The sequence below is a fragment of the Dasypus novemcinctus genome, chromosome 2, assembly GCF_030445035.2.
Source record: "Dasypus novemcinctus isolate mDasNov1 chromosome 2, mDasNov1.1.hap2, whole genome shotgun sequence".
Lineage (NCBI taxonomy): Eukaryota > Metazoa > Chordata > Mammalia > Cingulata > Dasypodidae > Dasypus > Dasypus novemcinctus.
The window spans coordinates 43,531,113-43,551,219 of record NC_080674.1 but is presented as its reverse complement, the minus strand read 5'-3'; positions in this window follow the sequence as shown (position 1 = coordinate 43,551,219).

The window sequence follows — 20,107 nt, the reverse complement described above, 5'->3', positions numbered from 1 at the left end:
GCAGATACCCCTGGGAGGAGTGGCTTCAGGCTAGTACTGTACTGCCCAATATGGAAACCACTAGCCACACATGGCAAGTGAACATTTGAAATATGGCTAGTCTGAATTCAGGTATTAGGTACATGTAAAATATACAACAGATTTCAAAGACAGTGCTTTCTCTAATATGGTTTCTAGAAAGTTTAAAATTATAACTGAAACATGTATTATATTCCTACTGGAAAGCTTTGGTCTAGAAATGCCATCTAGCAAAGCCATGATGGAATTATATTTCATCCCAGCAACACCAGCACATAATACGTAGAACCTATAAAGCAAACTGCCACTCCTATCAATGCCAAAGTCTTGTAAAAGCCTCAGAGTTTTAAACTTTAATATGAGGATAGGAAGGGTGCATGGGGGTATTCTAATTTTTTACTGAATTTAAACATGAAATGACTGAAAAATCTCTAAAGTCACTGAGTTTATATAGAAGGTTCTAGATATACTTTTTGGTTGTTAGGTAGAAATGGGTTCCAAAGAAAAATAAAGTCACATTTTTGAGGACCTGAGTTTTTTAAGTTTTGTCTCATGATATACTCCCAGTTAGTGTTTACGTAAATACTGCAATGTTTGGGACCACAGACATTAAATAGAACAAAGTGTGTGATGGATTGATGGATTAAGTATGAGACTAGATAGACAGTGACACAGATATAAGGATCTAAAAGATAGATAATGTGGCAGGAAGGACATGAGAATCAGGGTCAAGATCAAGTAGCATGTTCAGGAGTCAAGGTTAGGCAAGCAGAGTGGTCCTAGTCAATTTCATACCAGCCATCAACCAACACTATCATATGTAGATCAGCTTTCCCCTTTAAGTTTAATGGGCCTGTATTGGGGCCTGCCCAAAAAAGCAAGTTAAAACCCAGGTTCTATAAACTTTACGATTCTATGTGACACTGAGGTGTCCAAAGTGAGGAACAGTTGGTGGGAACTGAGGTTGCTGAGGGTGACGGTGCATCTCATCTACATTAGTTGTATTTCAGGCCAAGCAAACAACAAAACTACCCCAAGGGCCATCAGGCTGCAGTCACAAATATTGACTTAAACTGCAGCCTTTATTAAATACCCAATCAAATTAAATCAGTGAGAACTTAGCCAGGCAGGAAGTCCTGTTGAATCTCATTTAGGTCAATCAGTCATGGTTACTGAGACCTGACAGACATAATTTGAATTCCCTGTATGCAGGTAAAGTGCTGTTAAGGTGAATGCACAGGAGATGCGTGGGAAAGGAGATGTGAAAACCCTGGTTAGTTTCAGAGAAATTAAATGAGTCTAATCCACATGTCCTGAAAAAGGTTTAACAGGATCTTAAACCACAGTCTCATGCCTTAAATCCTAAATAAGATAAATAGTTGCTTTCAACCCTCATAGAGGATTGGTAGGTAAGAGCTTAAGTGAACTGAGCCCATCATGTTAGAACAAATGTTATTTTTGCTTGCAACAGTGGGATTTACTTACTGGTAGAGCTTAAAATGGTTAAAATGTTAGGATTTCCTAGGAATAGTAACTTTCAATGGTTTTAGGTTTCTCTGCAATATTATTACTTCCCATTTAGGCATGTTTCTGCATGTGGATATATTTAGCATCTAACTCAGTCCTGGGCTGTATACTGAGCCATGTAATAATTCAATAAAAACAATTCACTCTTAAGATTGAAATGAATGTTTTCCTAGAAACTAATTGCATTCACTTATAGTAAATCCATTAGTGAGATGGGTAGTTTGACCACGGATATCACGTGCTCTAAATTTTAATTTTGTTCTGGTTAATAGAGGAAAAAAGAGGGTAAAAAAACTGAGATGAGAAAATCTCACATTAATCGTTAGAGAATCTGGTCAAAATTTGATTCTTTGAGACTTCAAATTAGAAATAATGGAAAAGAAAGAATTGATTTCTGTGTCAGAAAAGAATTAAGCCTATTATGTTTCATGACCAAGAGCCAAATAAAACCATGTGTCTGTGACTCCCGGGAATAAGCCTCCCTGGCACCAAGGGATTACAAGCTCTAATTAGCAATGTGTTTGGTAAAAACCTCAACCAAAAGGCAGAAATATTAAATACAAATGAGTTTTTATGGCTAAGAGATTTCAAAGTGAGTCCTGAGGTAATTCCAGATGTTATGCTTATGCATGTGTCAGGAGGATCCTGTTCACTGCCACAGTAAACAGTGCCTTAAGCAGGGGTGCTCCCAAAGGCTCTAGAGATACATGGACACTATAAAGAAGGCAGACAATGCCAGGAAATTGGCACCCTATTGGTGAGTCTTCACTTGGACTATATGAAAACCTATTTCCCTGATGTATCAGAGTTAAACTTATTATAACGTTTATACATGGTTCTTCTGCCCCTTTTATTTGAAAGTATATTTAGCACTATACCCATTAAATATATGTCCTAGAGACTTAAATCTTCTAGATGTTCAGATGCTAGTTGAGCCCTGAATCTCAGCAGAGTTGCAGTTAACACCTACTCTCCAGCTGATTGGACTCACTCAGGATAACTAAAAAAAGGATGATGATGGACAATGACCATCTCAAAAAACAGAGTATCTGTAACTGTAAGCAAGACAGTTTCATCCATCTGACCCATGAGATCTAAGTCCCCTCTCAATTGGAAGCAGATTGGGTATCATCATCCCCAAATACTCAAGACTGAGGAATGACAAATCATAAAGTGGGGATTCAACTATGGACTAAAGTAGATTTACTATTATTCTAATAATGGGAGAACTTGTAAAACACTAATATAAAGACAGTGGTCCCCAGAGCTTCTAAATGGAGGGAGAGGGAAGAATAGGTGTAACATGGGGCATTCTGGGGACATGGGAAGTATTCTGCATGATATTGTAATGACGGATACAACCCATCATACGTTTTGCCAAAACCTATACAATTGTGCTGTGCAAAGGGTAAACCATAATGTAAACTATAGACCATGCTTATTAGGAATACTTCAATATATGTTCACCAATTGTAACAAATGTACCTCACTAATGAAAGATGTTGTTAATGGGGGAAAGTATGAGAGGGGAAGAGAGTGGAGCATATTGGAATCCCCTATATTTTAGATGTAACATTTATGTATTCTAAAGCTTCTTTAAAAATAAAAAATGCCAAACATTTAAAAAATAATTTTTCCACATGAAAGAGTTTAATAAAAATGTTTGCATACCAAAACAAAAAAACACAAAAAGAAACAAAAAACACCCAAACCATGTATCTATCTGCCATTTGAAATTAGTCTTAACTGAGAGAGTCCTTTGTATGATTTTATCCAACTTCTTGTCTTACAGGTCCAAATGGTGAGAACTTTGCTCAACATCCCAGCAGTCAGGTTAGAATCCAGGCTTTCCTGTTCAGCCCAATACTCTTTCTACTGTACTACAGGCTTTTATAATGTGGTAATACATTGTTTATTCTTCCTTGTTTTTGAATGGTCTATTTTTCAAATAAACATTTAGGTAACAAAGAGCTTGAAGCAAAGAATGTTGTTTATTCTTATCCCCATTTTGCTGATAAGGAAACTGATATTCAGACCCTCAATAACTTTCCCGAGGCCATGCAGATAATAAGGCACACATCAAGGGTTTCAACCCATTGACGTCTTTCTGACTCTGCAGAACAAACGTGGAACATTATGTAAATGTGTGAAATGTAATAGAATGCAGCAAGAAAAGTCATGTGAAATGGTGTACAGCTTTCAGTGCATGATTTTTTATAAAATGAAAAATAGTGCTTTCTAGTATTTCACAGGGGAAATGTAATCAAGCAATAAAAAAAGAAATGGATAAAACAGATTCTGTTATGACTTAATGGCCTAGAGTAAGCCTTTTTTATCAGACATATGTTATCACATTGTTTAGAGGCTCTCACTTTGTTTGAATCACAATGAGAATGGTACAACTATCAGCCATCTCTTGGGTAGGGAAGTACTGAAGGGCTCTTTTATATATATATTTTATATATTTAAATATACTTAGATTACCTAAAATGTTACATAAAAAATATAAGGGATTCCCATATGCCCCATTGATGTGTTCTTTAAAGAAGAAACTATACATACTAAATCTAAGAAGGACTGTGCTGTCCCTTCAGTATTTCCCCAAAACCTTATAGATTTACACAGTAACCAAACAAATTTCTAAAATATAGTTTGGGTATAGCTTATACAGAAGGAAGAAAAAATATCATGAAGGAGTTATAATATCAATTACTTTTAGCCTAAGTATATAATATAGTATATGTTAGAGTATACCTCTTCTTTCACACTCCTTAGCATATCAGAATAGTTTTCTTCATGCCCAAACCTTTCTTGGGAGAGATATGTTGCATAATTTTAAAGTAAATGGGGAAAATGAGAAATGATTTTCTAAATGTCAAACTTGTATATGTCACTAGAGATTGGAAATGGGTGCAGAATATCCAAGGGGTGAAGGAACCATAGGGGGACCAAGGCACCTGGTTCCCTTCATGCCTTATGATGATCAGGAGAAAGATAGAAGTGTGGTACTGAGCATAGAGTCACTAACCATGGAGCGGAAGGGAAGTATTTTTCAATTATTATGGAACTAAAATTATAAGCTCCATAGATTTGTGATTATAGTCAGAGTACTGTGTTTTGTTTGCTTTATTTAAAAAATTGTTCTCTTGTTCATATTTTAATTTTTTTCGGTATTTTTTTAAATGTGGCCAATTTCCAAATTTTTCAAATTTGGAGTCAGGCAAAATTTAGTGTAATTAAAAGAATAAGCAGAAGAGAGTGTATTTTTATAATTCCACATATTACTAAATATTATCAACTCTGCTCCTCATTCTGTGTACTTATTTTTCTATTCATTATATCAACTTGAAGTCCGAGTGGCAATGAACTTATCAAAATTTATGATAAGAATGCAAGAACAGTAATAAGGATTCTGAGGGCCTAAGCTAGGTAAATGGGGTGAGAGTACCTGTGGGGTCATCAAAAGTGAAAAAGTACAGACAGGGCCCTCTGGGGCACGATGTCAGTGAGGACACAGTTAAGGAGATAGAAAGGCAGATAGGTATGTCAAAATGTAGGAATTTAATGTAGAAATTTCATACAAAGTTTTGGAAGGGCTAGAGGAATAACAGAGAAAAGAAGAAAACCTGAAAGAGGGAATAGGAATAAAGGGGATACTCTGAATTAAAGAAACAATCTCCCTAGGCTGGAACCCATGGTACTGGTTTTTAAACTTTGATTTAATTTGCAAATCTTTCTTAGAAGAACACTTGTAAAGATGAAAATCAAAATGTGTATGAGTCCTGTTTTATCTTGTTGATGGTTTCAAGATACTGAGAAGAAGATCTGATTCCATTATTTTACTGGCAAATAGATAACTGAGTTTAAAAAAACAGCAAACCTTCAGAGTATCTGGGACCAGAAGCAGTTTGTCTAAGAATTCCTTTAAAAGGCAGCTAAGAACCTATTGTAGAAAAAGTAGGCCAATGAACAGAATCCAAAATATGTCTGCCTGGGTAAGAGTAGAAGACAGTTTAGAACCGGGGCAGGCCAAGGAGAACATCTGTGTTCTGTGTGAGAAGCCCAAAGGTGTGAAGAAGGTAATTAGCATTTGAGTTATTAATCAGAATTTTGGAAATCTGGCCCAAACCTGTCTAAAACTATGAAACAGATTTAGGGCATATTTAGAACCTTCCTAATTATAGTTTATTACTGCATCATAACCTAGAATATCCAGACTGATATATTAAATGTCTAAATTGATATAAGTGTGGACCTTCTATGAAATTTGTGCTATATAGTAAATTCTGTCAACCTCAGAAAAAGCTGACCTAATAAATATTCAACTCTTCATCCTAAATAAAGTGTCAATCAGAAACCCCTTTAATCTTCGCTGTATGGGGCGAATTCTGAGTTTGGAAATAAAATAACATTTATTTAGAGAAATCTGTTTTCAGATCAGTTTTTGGGTGTGTTCCATTACTTCAAAATCCTTGGCTCTGAAGTAGGTAGCATGTCTCATTATTATTCAAATTCTAGTATTCCTGGAGGCAGGTGTCTGTGCTATGGACTTAATGCTTTGGAAGAAAGAATAAGATTTCATAATACTGCCACCTCAAACATCTTTATTTTAGCAAAAATTTTATGTTAGATCATTTCTAATATTTTTTATTTTCACCATTTTCATTTGAAATTTTCTTAAATATTTAGCAAAACATTAAATGACATTGGTCCAATGGTTATTAAGTTCTCTGACCTAGTCTAAAGGATATTTTTGGCTTTGCATAGAAATTTCTTCAACCAATTTGACCAAATATATTTATTCTGTAGACCTGAGAAAGAAGTCCCCAGTGGATACTCCTGAGGACAGAATACTGAGGAACTTTTGTTTATATAACCAGAATTTATTATCTTGGAAAAATTTTAGAGATTTGCACAGTGACATGAAATTATTCATTAAGCAAATGTCAAGATACACCAAGTTATGCTGCACTAATAAAGATGCGCAGGGGCATTCTGAGCTTGCCCAAAGCTCAATACCCAGGTCTAGAAGGAGTAAACTGTTTTCATCTTACCCTAGAGTTTGAACTACCTTCAGATACCTTATCTTCTCTTGCAGGAATTTTCCTTCCAGAATGATTAGCAGTGGGACCGCCCACTCCTCTCAGAGAAACTGTCCCTTGCAGGTTTCACCATATGCCCCAATGGGGAAATCCTCTCAGAGCACACCATTACATCGTGTAAACATTTCCCAAATTCTGTGTCTTTGTATCTTAGTATCTACCTCCACCAATCTAGCCAGGTCTCTTTTCAATGCTTTCATTTTTTCTTCCACAAATGAAGAGGTGATATCTGCATGCCTTTCTGACTATTCTTTTCATCTCTTCATTTCATTCAAACAACTGCTTAAAAAGAACATTCATAACTTCACCAAAAACAGGCATTCTGAATTTCTATAAAACCCAGGAACATTCTAACCCCATCTCTCCCACTCCACAGCCTTTCTTCTACCCACAAATAAACAAATAAAATTCTCCATAATTAGAAAGTGTGGTTACATTAGAAAACAGAACACTTTGTATGCTGAAGGCTTTGTGTTCTATTACTGACTTTTTAGTTTGTGGAGAGTCCAAGAGAAAAGTTCTTGTTTTATGGCTATGTAAACTGAAGGGCCCAAATCCAGGAGGTTCTCAGGACAATGGAACAAGACTTCTAAGGACTGTTAAAATCTTACCATTTTGCATGTTGAAACAGCTTATTATATTTATATTACATATTACAAAGTTTTTAGTTCTACCCATCAAGTCACTTAAAATCGGGCTAAAATTTCTAGCCAGTTGCCTCAATATTCATGTATACCTTGGAACGCAAAATCATCCTATTTTCATTATTCTTTCTTTGAAAAAGTAACTATATCTACCCTTAAAAGTGATATAGAGAAACTTAGATGATGCTGCTGTCTCTGATTTTTTTGTTTCCCTTTTCTTATATTTGGAGAATTATCTTTAAATAAAGGGTAGAAGGCTTTGAAAGCAAAATGCTCCTGAAAGTTGTAAAATCAGTTATATAAGTTCATGCCTCCAATGATAAATTCTATCATGCTTTTCTAGGAAGGAAATACCTCACATGAAGTTTTTAAAAGCCAAAGTATACCACCTATGTGCATCATTGATACAAACCAGACAATGGATAACTTTATGAATAACAAAATTCATTTAGTTTCTCCATGTCAATTTTAAAAAATATCTCATTTGTTCATGTTTTCATTTATTAAAGAGAACATTCTTTTTTCAAAATCCACTTACAGCACTTAGAAAATATTAAGTGCAGAAAGTTGTTTTAGAAAATTAAAACTGTTATACAATGTTTACAGTTTTATTTCTTATGAAATGCTATTTATTATAGGTATAAAGACACACACATTATTATTATTTTTCCTTGGTAAATCAATATATGCCCTTGATGGATGCTGCCTAGATGTCAGTTTTCATAAAGAAGTAGGATATGTATATACACATATATTTATGCATATATTATAAAATATAGAATACGCAAATTTTCCTGTAAAAAGTAATGAAAATACAGCACTGCCTTTTTCAGGGTGACAACAAAATTCAAGAGATTTCAGTCTAGGGAAGATAAATAAATAAATAGAATTTATTGTTTTAATATTGAATATATATCCCTTACTTATTCCTTAGAAGTGATTAATTGAAGGAGAGGTTTTAAACAAGGGAAAAATGCTTGATGCTATAGCCCAATGGCGGGGGCAGACTGAAAGAGTATCTTGTAATGATTTGGATTTCAATGTAAGGTTCAATGAGCCCCAGAGTAGTGGTTGATGTTTAATTCATATAGTAAAAGATAAATTACAGGTAAAAGTTTTCCACTCTTCATGCATTGAACCCTACCAAGATAAAAAATAGTACACTTGCAAATGCGGTGGTTCTGCCTGGTTCTAGTCTGCTGAATGGAGAGTATCCCTCATGCCAAAGTCACAGTCTCTAGCATAGAATATAATTATTTTGAAGTCAAGTATTATTGGAGGATACAAAATCAGTTTACCAAAAGAGAAGAGAAAAATATTCCTGGGTGGTTGGTAGAGCTGTAATCAAGAGAAGGTACATAATCTGTCCAGTCTGGCCTCTCTCCAGTATAAAACCACATGTTGACGTGGGAAATGTGAGGACAATTCTGTGTATTTACAATGGTCCATGTCACACTGAGGTGGTCCATGTGGTGGTCTTGCCATGTGATCATTAATAAATTCTTCCTCATAATTTTAAGAAGATCCAATGAGCAGGGAAAAATATAAAGCTGGACAATGAAACATGAGATTGCTGGAAATATCATACTTGAGGAGTTGCTGAGAGGTCCTGGTAAGATACTAATTTCTTTTACATTTTATTCCTGAGCAATGTGAATGTGAAACAATTCACCAAAACTATTTAAAGTTATTCTTTGTGGTGTCCTGGGAAGGATCAAGTTTCCATAATTATATCTGTGGAAAATTATTGTGTGTGCATTTTCCTTGACCTTTTACTCTATTGACCCCATTTTATATATCTGTATTCTATATAAAATGTACTTTGAAGCATTTCACTAGATTGCCAGATGGGCCAGAAATGCCAGTAAAAATAAGCAAGTAGATTAAGATAGCTTCAGCATCCATTACACTAACAAGTATTCTGAGACTATCGTGGATCCTAGAATCATATAGAATCAGGTTAAAATAATTTTTTCCTCTTGCTAATTTGGGCAAGAAAAAAAAATGCGCATAAAGTAGCTAGGACTATGCCCAATGTAGAGCCAATTGTTACAGTGGTGCATCATTGGCATGTAGGTTCAGGGCACAACAGAAACTTCAAGCAAATGATTGCTTTGTGGTAGAGAGTAAAGAGTCCAGATAAGACAAATCTCCTTGTCACTTACATAGTCCAAAAGATCAGGGGTAGAAGTCTTTCATCACAGCTGTCTCTCAGGGTGATCTGGTTTGGGTAGGCAGAGAGCGGCTCTGCACACACCACTTGGGAAGGAGAAGAGAGAGAAACTTGTATTGTTTGAGTGTGATTTTTATCTACTTGGTAGGGAGTGGGTCCTGCCACTGTGAATTCCTGCCGTGATAAGCATCTAGGGCTGGTTGTTTCTGGTTTCTGGGTTTAAGGTCTGGCAGGGCCTTTTCATTAGACTTACATCTCCCCTAGGTTGTGGAGTGGCACACAACAGAAAAGGAGGTGGGGGGCAGGTGGAAGGCCAGAGGATGGCTGCTTAGTATGTGTTCGTGATTTCCCCAGGGAAGAAGGTGGGCATAGGTGAGACCTGGGTGATGGTTTGTGACTTTCCTAACACCTAACTCACAAAAAGTATTCAGTAAATGAAAATCATTTTTCAAGGTTTATATTTGCCTATTATAAATTTTGCTTCATTTCAAATATCACAGAGGACTCACCAAATTAGCTTGCTTAAGAAATGTCTGTGATCAAAAGTTTTAGTTTAGTGTTCATGCAAATCCAACTAACCTTTTGTGAGATCTGAGTATTTGACAAGTGGGCAGTGCATAGATTTTGATAGATAATGCATCTGCTTTAAAAAGGTAATAAGTGATTTAATTTTAAAGAGTTGTAGGTTTCTATGATTAAGAAGGTAGGTGTGGGTGAAAATGGGGTGAGACACTAAAGGATAAAACTTAATGGCTTGGTGAAAAACATGCTCTTGCTTTTGTCCAAGGTTAATTTTATTATCTGTATTTTAGGTCCTGTTCTCTACTGCCTTCTCAGGGAATTTGATTGAATTACTCCTGTCCTTTCCTACGTCTTCTCTCTTTCTCCATTAATGCTTCTTTCCTATTATCTCACATCTCTTTTCTCTTAAAAGGAGACCACATATAAGTCTTGAATCTGTTCATATCTCTTCTATCTTTAAATGAGGTCCTAAATACATCTTAACATCTGCCCCCTTCAACACACACATGTGCACACACGCACGTGAAGTGAGATTGAAGTGAGTCTCTAGATACCTATGTACAAAGCTGTGGTTCTCAAACTTTAGTGTGCAACAGATTAACTGAAGGAGTTTATATCAGAGACTGTTGGGCCCCAATGAAGAGTTTCTGTTTCACAAGTTCTCTGGTGATACTGATGTTACTAATTAAAAGATCACACTATATGAATGGGAATAAAATGATTGCACATCACACCTTTCAGGGAGAGTACTGTGTACATGTTGAATAGATTCCTCTTCCATTTCCTTTGTTCTAATGTAAATTATATCTGGCAGTGTGCTGGTAATCTGGTTATGTGAAAATAAAATGGCCTGATTTGAAGCATCCATTGGTTTCCAAGTGATATCAGTGAACTAGGAATTTGGAAGAGATACACATGCTCGGTTATTGCAAGCAGATTGGAACCAGATCTAGCAGTAGCTAATTAATAAAGATGTAGATAACACTTGTTGACAGAGAGGCTATGATGGAAACAGGTGAAAACAAGGCATAGTCACAGTTACCCTGTGGGATTTCCCTTCATTATCTGCTATCTTTACTATCCTCCTCCCTGCATTGATCTTTATTCTGGAGCACCCTAATATAACTTTTCTGTCTAATGCTAGAAACTATGTATCTAGATACTTTTAGAAGTCTAAATTCCCATAACTTAAGAAAATTTTTCAACTCAGATTCTAATAAAATAAAAGGTTCTGTAGAAAAATTCAGGAGTTGGGGGGAAAGTACTCTGTAAGCTCTTTCCAGAACTTCTACTTCAAACTCATATTTGCTTCATTAAGTCCAGAAATTATGAATCTAGGACACTCTCATTACACATACTTCCAATTAATAAACTTTTAAGATGTACTTAAGTATTTCCCCTCACATAAAAGTTCTTTTCAAGTCCCCAAGAGACAGGAAAGTAAGGAAACACTAAAGCTGATGAGAATTGGCAGTGACTCTTCTCTTTCAGCTATGTGACTGTAGGTCAGTCTGCTCTTTCCGGAGTATTTGATCAGGAAAACAAAGAGCTATATTGATGGAGGAGAGGGCTGATAGACATTTTCAGGCCTGCTTGTGTCCCATCAATCAAACAGCAGGTATGCTTTTTGATTGTTTTTATAAGATTATAGAACTAAACAAAAAATAATCACCTAGAATCATAGTTTACTTCCAAATTCCAGCCTCCCCAGCATCAGGCAAGGTGCTTCATCTTTCCTTGTAATGAAAAACACACCAAAATAACCTAAACATTATTTTAAAATGCAGTTTACAGGAAGAAAACACCAAGGATGAGAAAAAGTTTGCACAGATTTGTGTGTGTGGATACCGAAGAGTGAGAGAATATTCAGTGAGAATCATCAGTGACTTTCAGTTGTTCTGATTTGGCATGGACTTTATTCAGATTAACAGAATTTAATTGACATTTTATCTGTTCTAAATATTTTCTGCCAATTCAAATCCATGGCCTTATTTTCCAACTATTCAAAACTAATAGATATTACATTCCCAGATATCTAAATTAAAATGGGGGGGGGGGAAGGAGGTGATCATAAAATATTTAGTCTTGAAATCAAATTCCTTGGGGCCTTACATCTGCCTTTTCGTAGCAGAGCTAGCCATAGTATTAGTCTAAATGAATAACTTGAACCAAACAACATTTATCAATTCCCTTCCATTCCATAAGAGTGGATCAGATGCCTCCTGAAGCAGCACCAGTTGTGACGGCTGTGGGTCACACAGAGAGGTCAGGCACTGCACGGGGACCACACGGCCTAACCCCTAAGGAACATGAGAGAATGGTTCCCAGGCTCCAGACAGGATGCTGTCAAGGTCAGAGTGCAAGGGTGAAGAATCACCTGCCAGAAGAGAGCTGGAGTTTCCCCTTCGTGATCATTTTAATTCAAAGAACTTAGATTTTATTTCTCATTTATTTTATACAAAGGAGAAGGCAGCAGTCAAGAGGCTTAACATGAAAGTCTGTTCAGGAAAACAGAAGTCTAGTTCTGGTCTGGAATTTCCCCTGATTCTACCCAAGATAATGGGTTGCCTTTATGGAAAGGCGTGGGAGTGGTAGCCTGATGGTACAGAATTGAGAAATAGTTTCTTGGGGTTTACCAAGAACAGGTGAAGGTTTGGACAAAACTGATTCTTAATCTTAAAAAACAATGTGGTTTAGCCCTGGTCATATGCTGATGAAGAAAAGCCTTCCCATGACTAATAAAGTTCTTATACTCTGTAACTTCCTCAAGGTATATTGCATTTACCCCTCTTTTGCCCAGTATTTATTTGTGTAAAGTATCTTAGCAAACATAGTTAGGATTTATGTGTTCATCATATGACATGAGGAACTAGAGAAAAACTGCTACAGTATACAGTATCCTATGCCTCAAGAAGATGGAGTCCCAGGGGGGAAAAGAGTGTTGAAGTGGAAAAGAAGAGGAATAGGCAAACTAATCCCAAATGATTCCAGAAGGAAATAAGTGAGGATTGACTTTAAGGAAGTAATGATAAGATAATGTGTCCTGGTCGGAGTCCCCTGGATTTTCCCCATCTCGTTTTACTCATACTTCTTCCCCTTCTACTTGTAGATTGTCCCCAAATTATTCAACATTTACCAATCCTCTTTTCCTCTGTGTAACTGGTTCCTTGAGGGACTTTCTTCCTCTATTGTGTGAATGACTGATAGGAAGTTAATATGTAAGCCACTTTCAAGAAAATTCCCACTTTGCAAGGAAATATTTCAGGGATTCTCTTAAGATAAATGACTACATCTATATTAATGGAATTTCCAGGCCATTGGCAGACAGAGGATTTATTCTGAGGCAAGATTTTTGCAATGCTCTTTATATTAGTTGGGATTCTCCAGCGAAACCAAACTGACAGGATTTATTATAAAATTGGCTCACGCAACCATGCGGATTTGCAAGTCTGAGTTCTATAAGGCAGACAGCAAGCTGGAAACTTTGAAAAAGATAATTGTGAAATCTGCCAAACTCTGTAGGGAAGGCTGCAAGCAGGGATTTCTCATGAAGATCAAACTGTATTGCCCAGGAATAGCTGGCTGGTTGAAAAAGAGGCAGAAACTCTCCGTTTTTTTTAAGTCTTCTAACTGATTGCATGAGGAAACTCCCCTCATTTCTAAGGGTCTCCTTCCTTGGTTATAAATACAATCATAAATACAATCAGCCTTAGATGCAATCAACTCGCTGTAGATTAATCCAGCAAAAAATATCTTCACACTAACAATCAGAAAAGTACTTGCTTGACCAAACAACTGGACAACATAACCCAGTAAGTTGACACATGAAATTAGCCACCACCCTCGTAAATTTGCACCACATACTTCTAAGGAGCCTTGACCTAAATATATATACATTAATATAAAATCTTGGATTAATTCAGATTAACCAAAAGAACATAAAGAAGAGGTTTTTAAAAATCCCACTTTTTGGGAGGCTATACAATTTAACTCATTGTTCAACCTTTTGAGTGATTTTATACTATAGGACTTCAAATTTATTTCCTGCAATATAAATATATTTTAAAAACCTTCTGAGATCTTAGATAACCATGTTTTTCTTCTCCATGCAAGGTGTAGAGGATGATATGATTATGCTTTTCAACTCTTCTTGCAGGCTGTGTCTTATCAGACTTTTCCTCTTTTTAGTCTCTCCTTACCTGTCCTTGTCCCTTACCATGGAATTTTATTGCCAGCAACATTTGTCTGTTTCTAACAACGGAAATAATCACCACTTATAACTTCTATTGTGTCTGATCTATTTATAGTGTTGGCACCAAGACACAGAGAATTGCTGAATTCAAGGAGTTAGTGGAAAAACTTCTCTTTGGGAATTTCACAAATTTCCCTTTTAGTTTTCCTTATTGGCCATGCTGATTGTATACTCTTGATTCTCAAATATATTTTAGATGGATTTAGTTCTCCTTCCACTAATTTCCATGTTTCTTGGCTTTTCCTTCCTTATTCTTTTTCTATCTTTCAAAACTATCTTCTTGGACTTTTCCCCCTACAGACTATCTACACATAAGCTTTGCAGGAGAAACAGGTTTAAGGTTTAACAACATTAAACATCAGTGAGACCAGGCAGTCTGATAGCGATTTCTCAGTGATCTTCTGGTTCTGTTTTCTTAACCTTTTGAAAAAGAAATGCCCATAAACAAATCATTTACATACTTAGAATATGTCTCTCTAGATATCTTTGTCTACAGAGTAATTTCAACTTTCAAGAGACCTAGGCTATGGATAGCTACCCCTGGCCATTCTGTTGGTCTTAAGAAAACACAGGGGCACTAGTCTTTGCCAATATAGCTTGTTCCTGTAAGAAGATATTACAAAATCTGACAAATCATTTCCAGCCCTGTCTCTCCTCATTCTCCCAGACAGATCCTCTTCATTTCCTTATCTCAAAAACTGAATCACCCTTATTTCTAGCACCCTTATTTCTTATTTTAACCATGGTTAAAATCTTGAGGTACATTTGCCTTCTTCTGGCTCTTCTTCTTTGCCTCTGCTCTCTTGTTCATCCCTTCTGATCCATTGCCATGTCTCAATGAGTATCTCTCCAAATAGGTACTCTTTTTTATATGTTACTCTTTCTTACAGTCTCTTAGTCATTACCATGATACAGACTTTCACCTTCTTTTGCCAGAAATAATGTGAACTCATCTCCCTGCCTCCTCCCATTCCTCCTGCCTCCCCAATGTCCTCTTCCACACTCTCAAAGTGTTACTCTGTCTAAAACTGCCACTATGAATATGAAATTCTCCCATTATATATCCTGAATTTTGAAAAAATCAACTTAGTCTGATAATTAAAGTATAATTTAACCAGAGTTGAACATTTCTATCTCTTCTTTCACTATCAACCTGTGCAATAAGTGAAATGAATGATGTTTTTTCCCGGAACATGCCTTAGTGGTTCTGTTCTAGCAGTTACCCTTTTCCATTCCATTTTTACCCTTCTTTAAGACCTATTTCAAATAACACTTCATTTATTATGTCTTTTCCATAACTACCTCTACTACTTATGCCCCTTTTCCTCTCTGCAATAGTCTTTGGAGAGGTCACACAATAAAGGTTCAGACAGACCTCGATTCAGAACCCTAAATTTGCCTATGACTAATTTTATGAGTTTGGTACAATTATGTATCTTCTTTGAATGGAGATAATAATACTTTCTTATAACGTGAAGATTAAATGAACTCATCTGTATACACTACATACATAGCCTTGGGATATAATAAAGATTCTACACACATTGCTCTTTCTTGGTAACTCATCTTTGGTATTAATTACCTTCTTCCTTGCATTCTAACCAATTGAAATTTTGGTCTATTTTCTACTCATTTGAACATTCATTGAAGGCATTCCTTATTTTTTAATATTCATATGGAAGTAGAATACTTAACAGGAGATTGTGCAAAATGATGAAACAAATTCTTTTGGGATGAATTAGATCCCCAAATGGATTTAACATGTGAATATGTGGCAACAGATGGTCTGACCACTTGATATATCTCAGGGCTGCCAGGTTTCTGTTAACCACAACTAAAGGCATTTACTTGAATTGATACTCTGTATAAGCTTATCTGATCTCATAACCCCAAAATATAGGGCAAGAATTAGAGAGCAGGAAGAAATGAGAAACAAGAATGGAGTTGACTAACAAAAGGATGATGACAGACAATGCTCATGCCACGAGGCAGAGAGTGTCTGCAATTGGAAGCACTACAATACCATCTATCTGCCTGGTGGGATCTAAGCCCTCACTCTATTGGAGACAGGTGGGCATCCCTATCCCCAAGTCCTCAAGACTGAGGAATGAACACACGTAAAGGATGAAAGCAACTATGGACTAAAGCAGACTAATGATTATTCTAGTAATGGAAGAACTTCTATCACTGATATAAAGGCAGTGGCCCCCAGAGGTTCTGAGCAGAGGAAGAGGGAAGAATGTCATACAGGTCATTAAACATTTTGTCAAAACCTATAAAATTATGCAAGGCAAAGTATAAACTATAATGTAAACTATAGTCCATGGCTAGTACAATGCTTCAATATGTGTTCATCAACTGTAACAAATGTACCACACTAATGAAAGATGTTTTTAATGTGGGACAGTGTCAGAGGGGGAAAAGTGTGGGGTATATGGGAATCCCCTATATATATATTTTTAAGATGTATTTATTTATTTCTCTCCCCTTTCCCCCCGACCCCGGTTGTCTGTTCTCTCTGTCTATTTGCTGCATCTTCTTTGTCCACTTCTGTTGTTGTCAGTGGCACGGGAATCTGTGTCTCTTTTTGTTGCGTCATCTTGTTGTGTCAGCTCTGTGTGTGTGGCGCCATTCCTGGGCAGGCTGAACTTTCTTTCGCGCTGAGCAGCTCTCCTTACAGGGTGCACTCCTTGTGCGTGGGGCTCCCCTACGCGGGGGACACCCCTGTGTGGCACAGCACTCTTTGCACGGATCAGCACTGCGCATGGGCCAGCTGTACATGGGTCAAGGAGGCCCGGAGTTTGAACCGTGGACCTCCCATGTGGTAGACGGACACCCTAACCACTGGGCCAAGTCCACTTCCCATCCCCTATATTTTTAATGTAACATTCATGTAATCTAAAGCTTCTTTAAAAATAAAAATATATTTTAAAAAAGAATGGAGGTGGACTACTGCCCCTGCAATTTTCCCTTAACACGTACAGTCAGGATGAGTCAGTACTGGGGAAAATAACTGTAATATTTAATTTTGTGAGATTAGAAATTCAAACTCTTTCAATTATCTGTATTTCTAAATAAAACAACTTATATAATGAACATAATCTAGGCATGTATTGATCACAGATTCCTCTGCTACTGCTTTAGGAGACCAGAAATAAGTTAATCTTGTGATTCAAATATGCCTTGACTTCATTTAGTAGGTGGTAGGAATTCTATCCAATACATTGTGTTTCACATACTTTTGAAACTGGAAAAACTGAAATGTTTTTACATGGATTAGAACTATCTAGAGTCTGAAGACTTTGGAATGAAAGGGAGGAAGTCCATACATTTTCTGCACTAGTGGAAACTACTAAAGGGTATTTGTGGCTATTTGGTGTTCTAAACTCTGTGAAAATTAAATCATAAAGTAAACTTTTGCTTTTATGGAAGTCCAATCACTGTCATCTTTGCATGGAAGAGATTGAATAAAGAAGGATCTTTGATGGGCCCTTTGAAATCCTTGTCTGAAAATCACTCCTAATGAATTCCATGATTAACTGAATCTAGAATAGCTCTTCCATCAAGTGTCATTTCTTATGGAAAGGTATTCTGAACAAAGAAAAACAAATATGCCAAGAAATGGTGAAACAACTCCTGTGACTTGGGTTTCTGGAAGGTGTGATCTGTTTATTCCATTTCACACTCTTACAGTCAGTAGTCATGAAATACTTGTAATTTTTTTTTCAGATATTCTTGTCACTAATTTCTTTATAGCTCTCCTATTTTTTGCTGGGGGATAAGGAGAGGATATGGCCTTCTTTTTATTCCAGTGAATTTGCTATCCATCTTGCATTTTATTCTTCCTAATTTTTCTTATTGTATCATGTAATTTGAAGTCCTAATACTGAGTAACTTCACAAATGTCTTGATGTGGAACTCTGTCCTTGGAAAGTAGAGGTCCTGACACTCTGCTTTGAAATGTGTGTTTTTGGGTATGCTATAGGATCTCTTGGCCTCAACTTTCCATCTTGCAATGGGACTAATAATTTTGTTCTGAATATCTCAGTAAGGGTAAAATGAAAATCACTGGTAGTGTGACTCCTCCAATTTCATTTTTTCTTTTTCAATATGTTTTTGGCTTTTTTGGGCCTCTTGTATTTCCAAATAAATTTCATAATTAGTTTTTCCAATTCAGTAAAAAATGCTGTGATTTTTTATTGGGATTGCCTTAAATCTGTTGATCAGTTTGGGTAGGATAGACATCTTAATGATGTTTAGTCTTCCAATCTATTTAAGTCTTCCTTGATTTCCTTTAACAGTGTTGTATAGTTTTCTGCATCTAAGTCAGTTCTATTTTTAGTTAAATTTATTCCTAGGTATTTGATTCTTTTAGTTGCTATTGTAAATGGGATTTTTTTCTTGGTTCCTCTTCAGATTGTTCATTATTGGTGTGCAGAAATGCTACTGATTTTTGCACATTGATCTTATAACCTGCGGCTTTACTGAGCTAATTTATAAGCTCTAGAAACTTTGCTGTAGATTTCTCAGGGCTGTCTATGTATAGGATCATGCTGTCTACAATAGTGTAGTTTTTACTTCTTCCTTTCCAGTTTGAATGCGTTTTATTTCTTTTTCTTGCCTAAGTGCTTGAGTAAGTACTTCTAACACAATGTTAAAGAGAAGCAGTGAAAGTGGGAAATCCTCGTCTTGTTCCTAATCTTAGATGGAAAGACTTTAGAATTTTACCGTTCAATATGATGTTAGCTGTGGGTTTTTATACATACCCTTTATTATGTGAAGAAGTTTCCTTCGATTCCTGTCTTTTGTAGTGGTTTTATCAAGAGAGGGTGTTGTATTTTATTGAATGCTTTCTCTGCATCTATAGAGATGATCCTGTGTTTTTTTTTTTCTTTTGATCTGTTTATGTGGTGTATTACATTGATTGATTTTCTTAAGTTGAACCATCCTTGCATACCAGGGATGAAACCCACTTGCTCATGGTATATAATTCATTTGATGTGTTGTTGAATATGGTTAGCAAGTATTTTGTTGAGGATTTTAGCATCTAGTTTCATTAGAGAGCTTGGTCTATAATTTTCCTTTCTTGTGGCATCTTTGTTTGGCTTTGCTATTAGAGTGATGTTGGCATCATAGAATGAGTTAGGCAATGTTCCTTCCACTTTTATTTTTTGGAAAAGCATAAGCAGGATTGGTGTTAGTTCTTTCTGAAATGTTTGGTGGAATTAAACTGTGAAGCTGTCTATTCCTAGGCTCTTCTTAGTTGGGAGATTTTTGATGATTAACCCTATCTTGTTCCTTGTGATTGGTCTGTTGAAGTCATCAATTTCTTCTTTTGACAAAGTAGGCTGCTTGTGTGTTTCTAGGAATTTGTCTGTTTCCTCTAAATTATTCATTCTGTTGGCATATAGTTTTTCAAAGTATCCTCTTCTGATATTCTTTATTTCTCTCTTTTTTTCCTTGTTAGTCTAGCTAAGTAAGGGTTTATCAATTTCATTAGTCTTCTTGAAAAACTAGCTTTTGTGTTTTTTTTAAAATTCTTTCTAGTTCTTTATTTTCAATTTTATTTAGCTCTTCTCTAATATTTTTTATTTCTTTATTTCTACTTCCTTTGGGGTTGGTTTATTGTTCTTTTTCTAATTCCTCCAGGTATACAGTTAGGTCTTTGATTTGAGCTCTTCTTTCTTTAATAAAGTCTTTTATGGCTATGAATTTCCCTCTCAGTACAGTTCTTGCTGCATACCATAGGTCTTTTAAAAAAAGATTTATTTATTTATTTATTTATTTATTTATTTCTCCCCCCTTCCCTCCCCACCACCCTGGTTGTCTGTTCTCTGTGTCTATTTGTTGCATCTTCTTTGTCCACTTC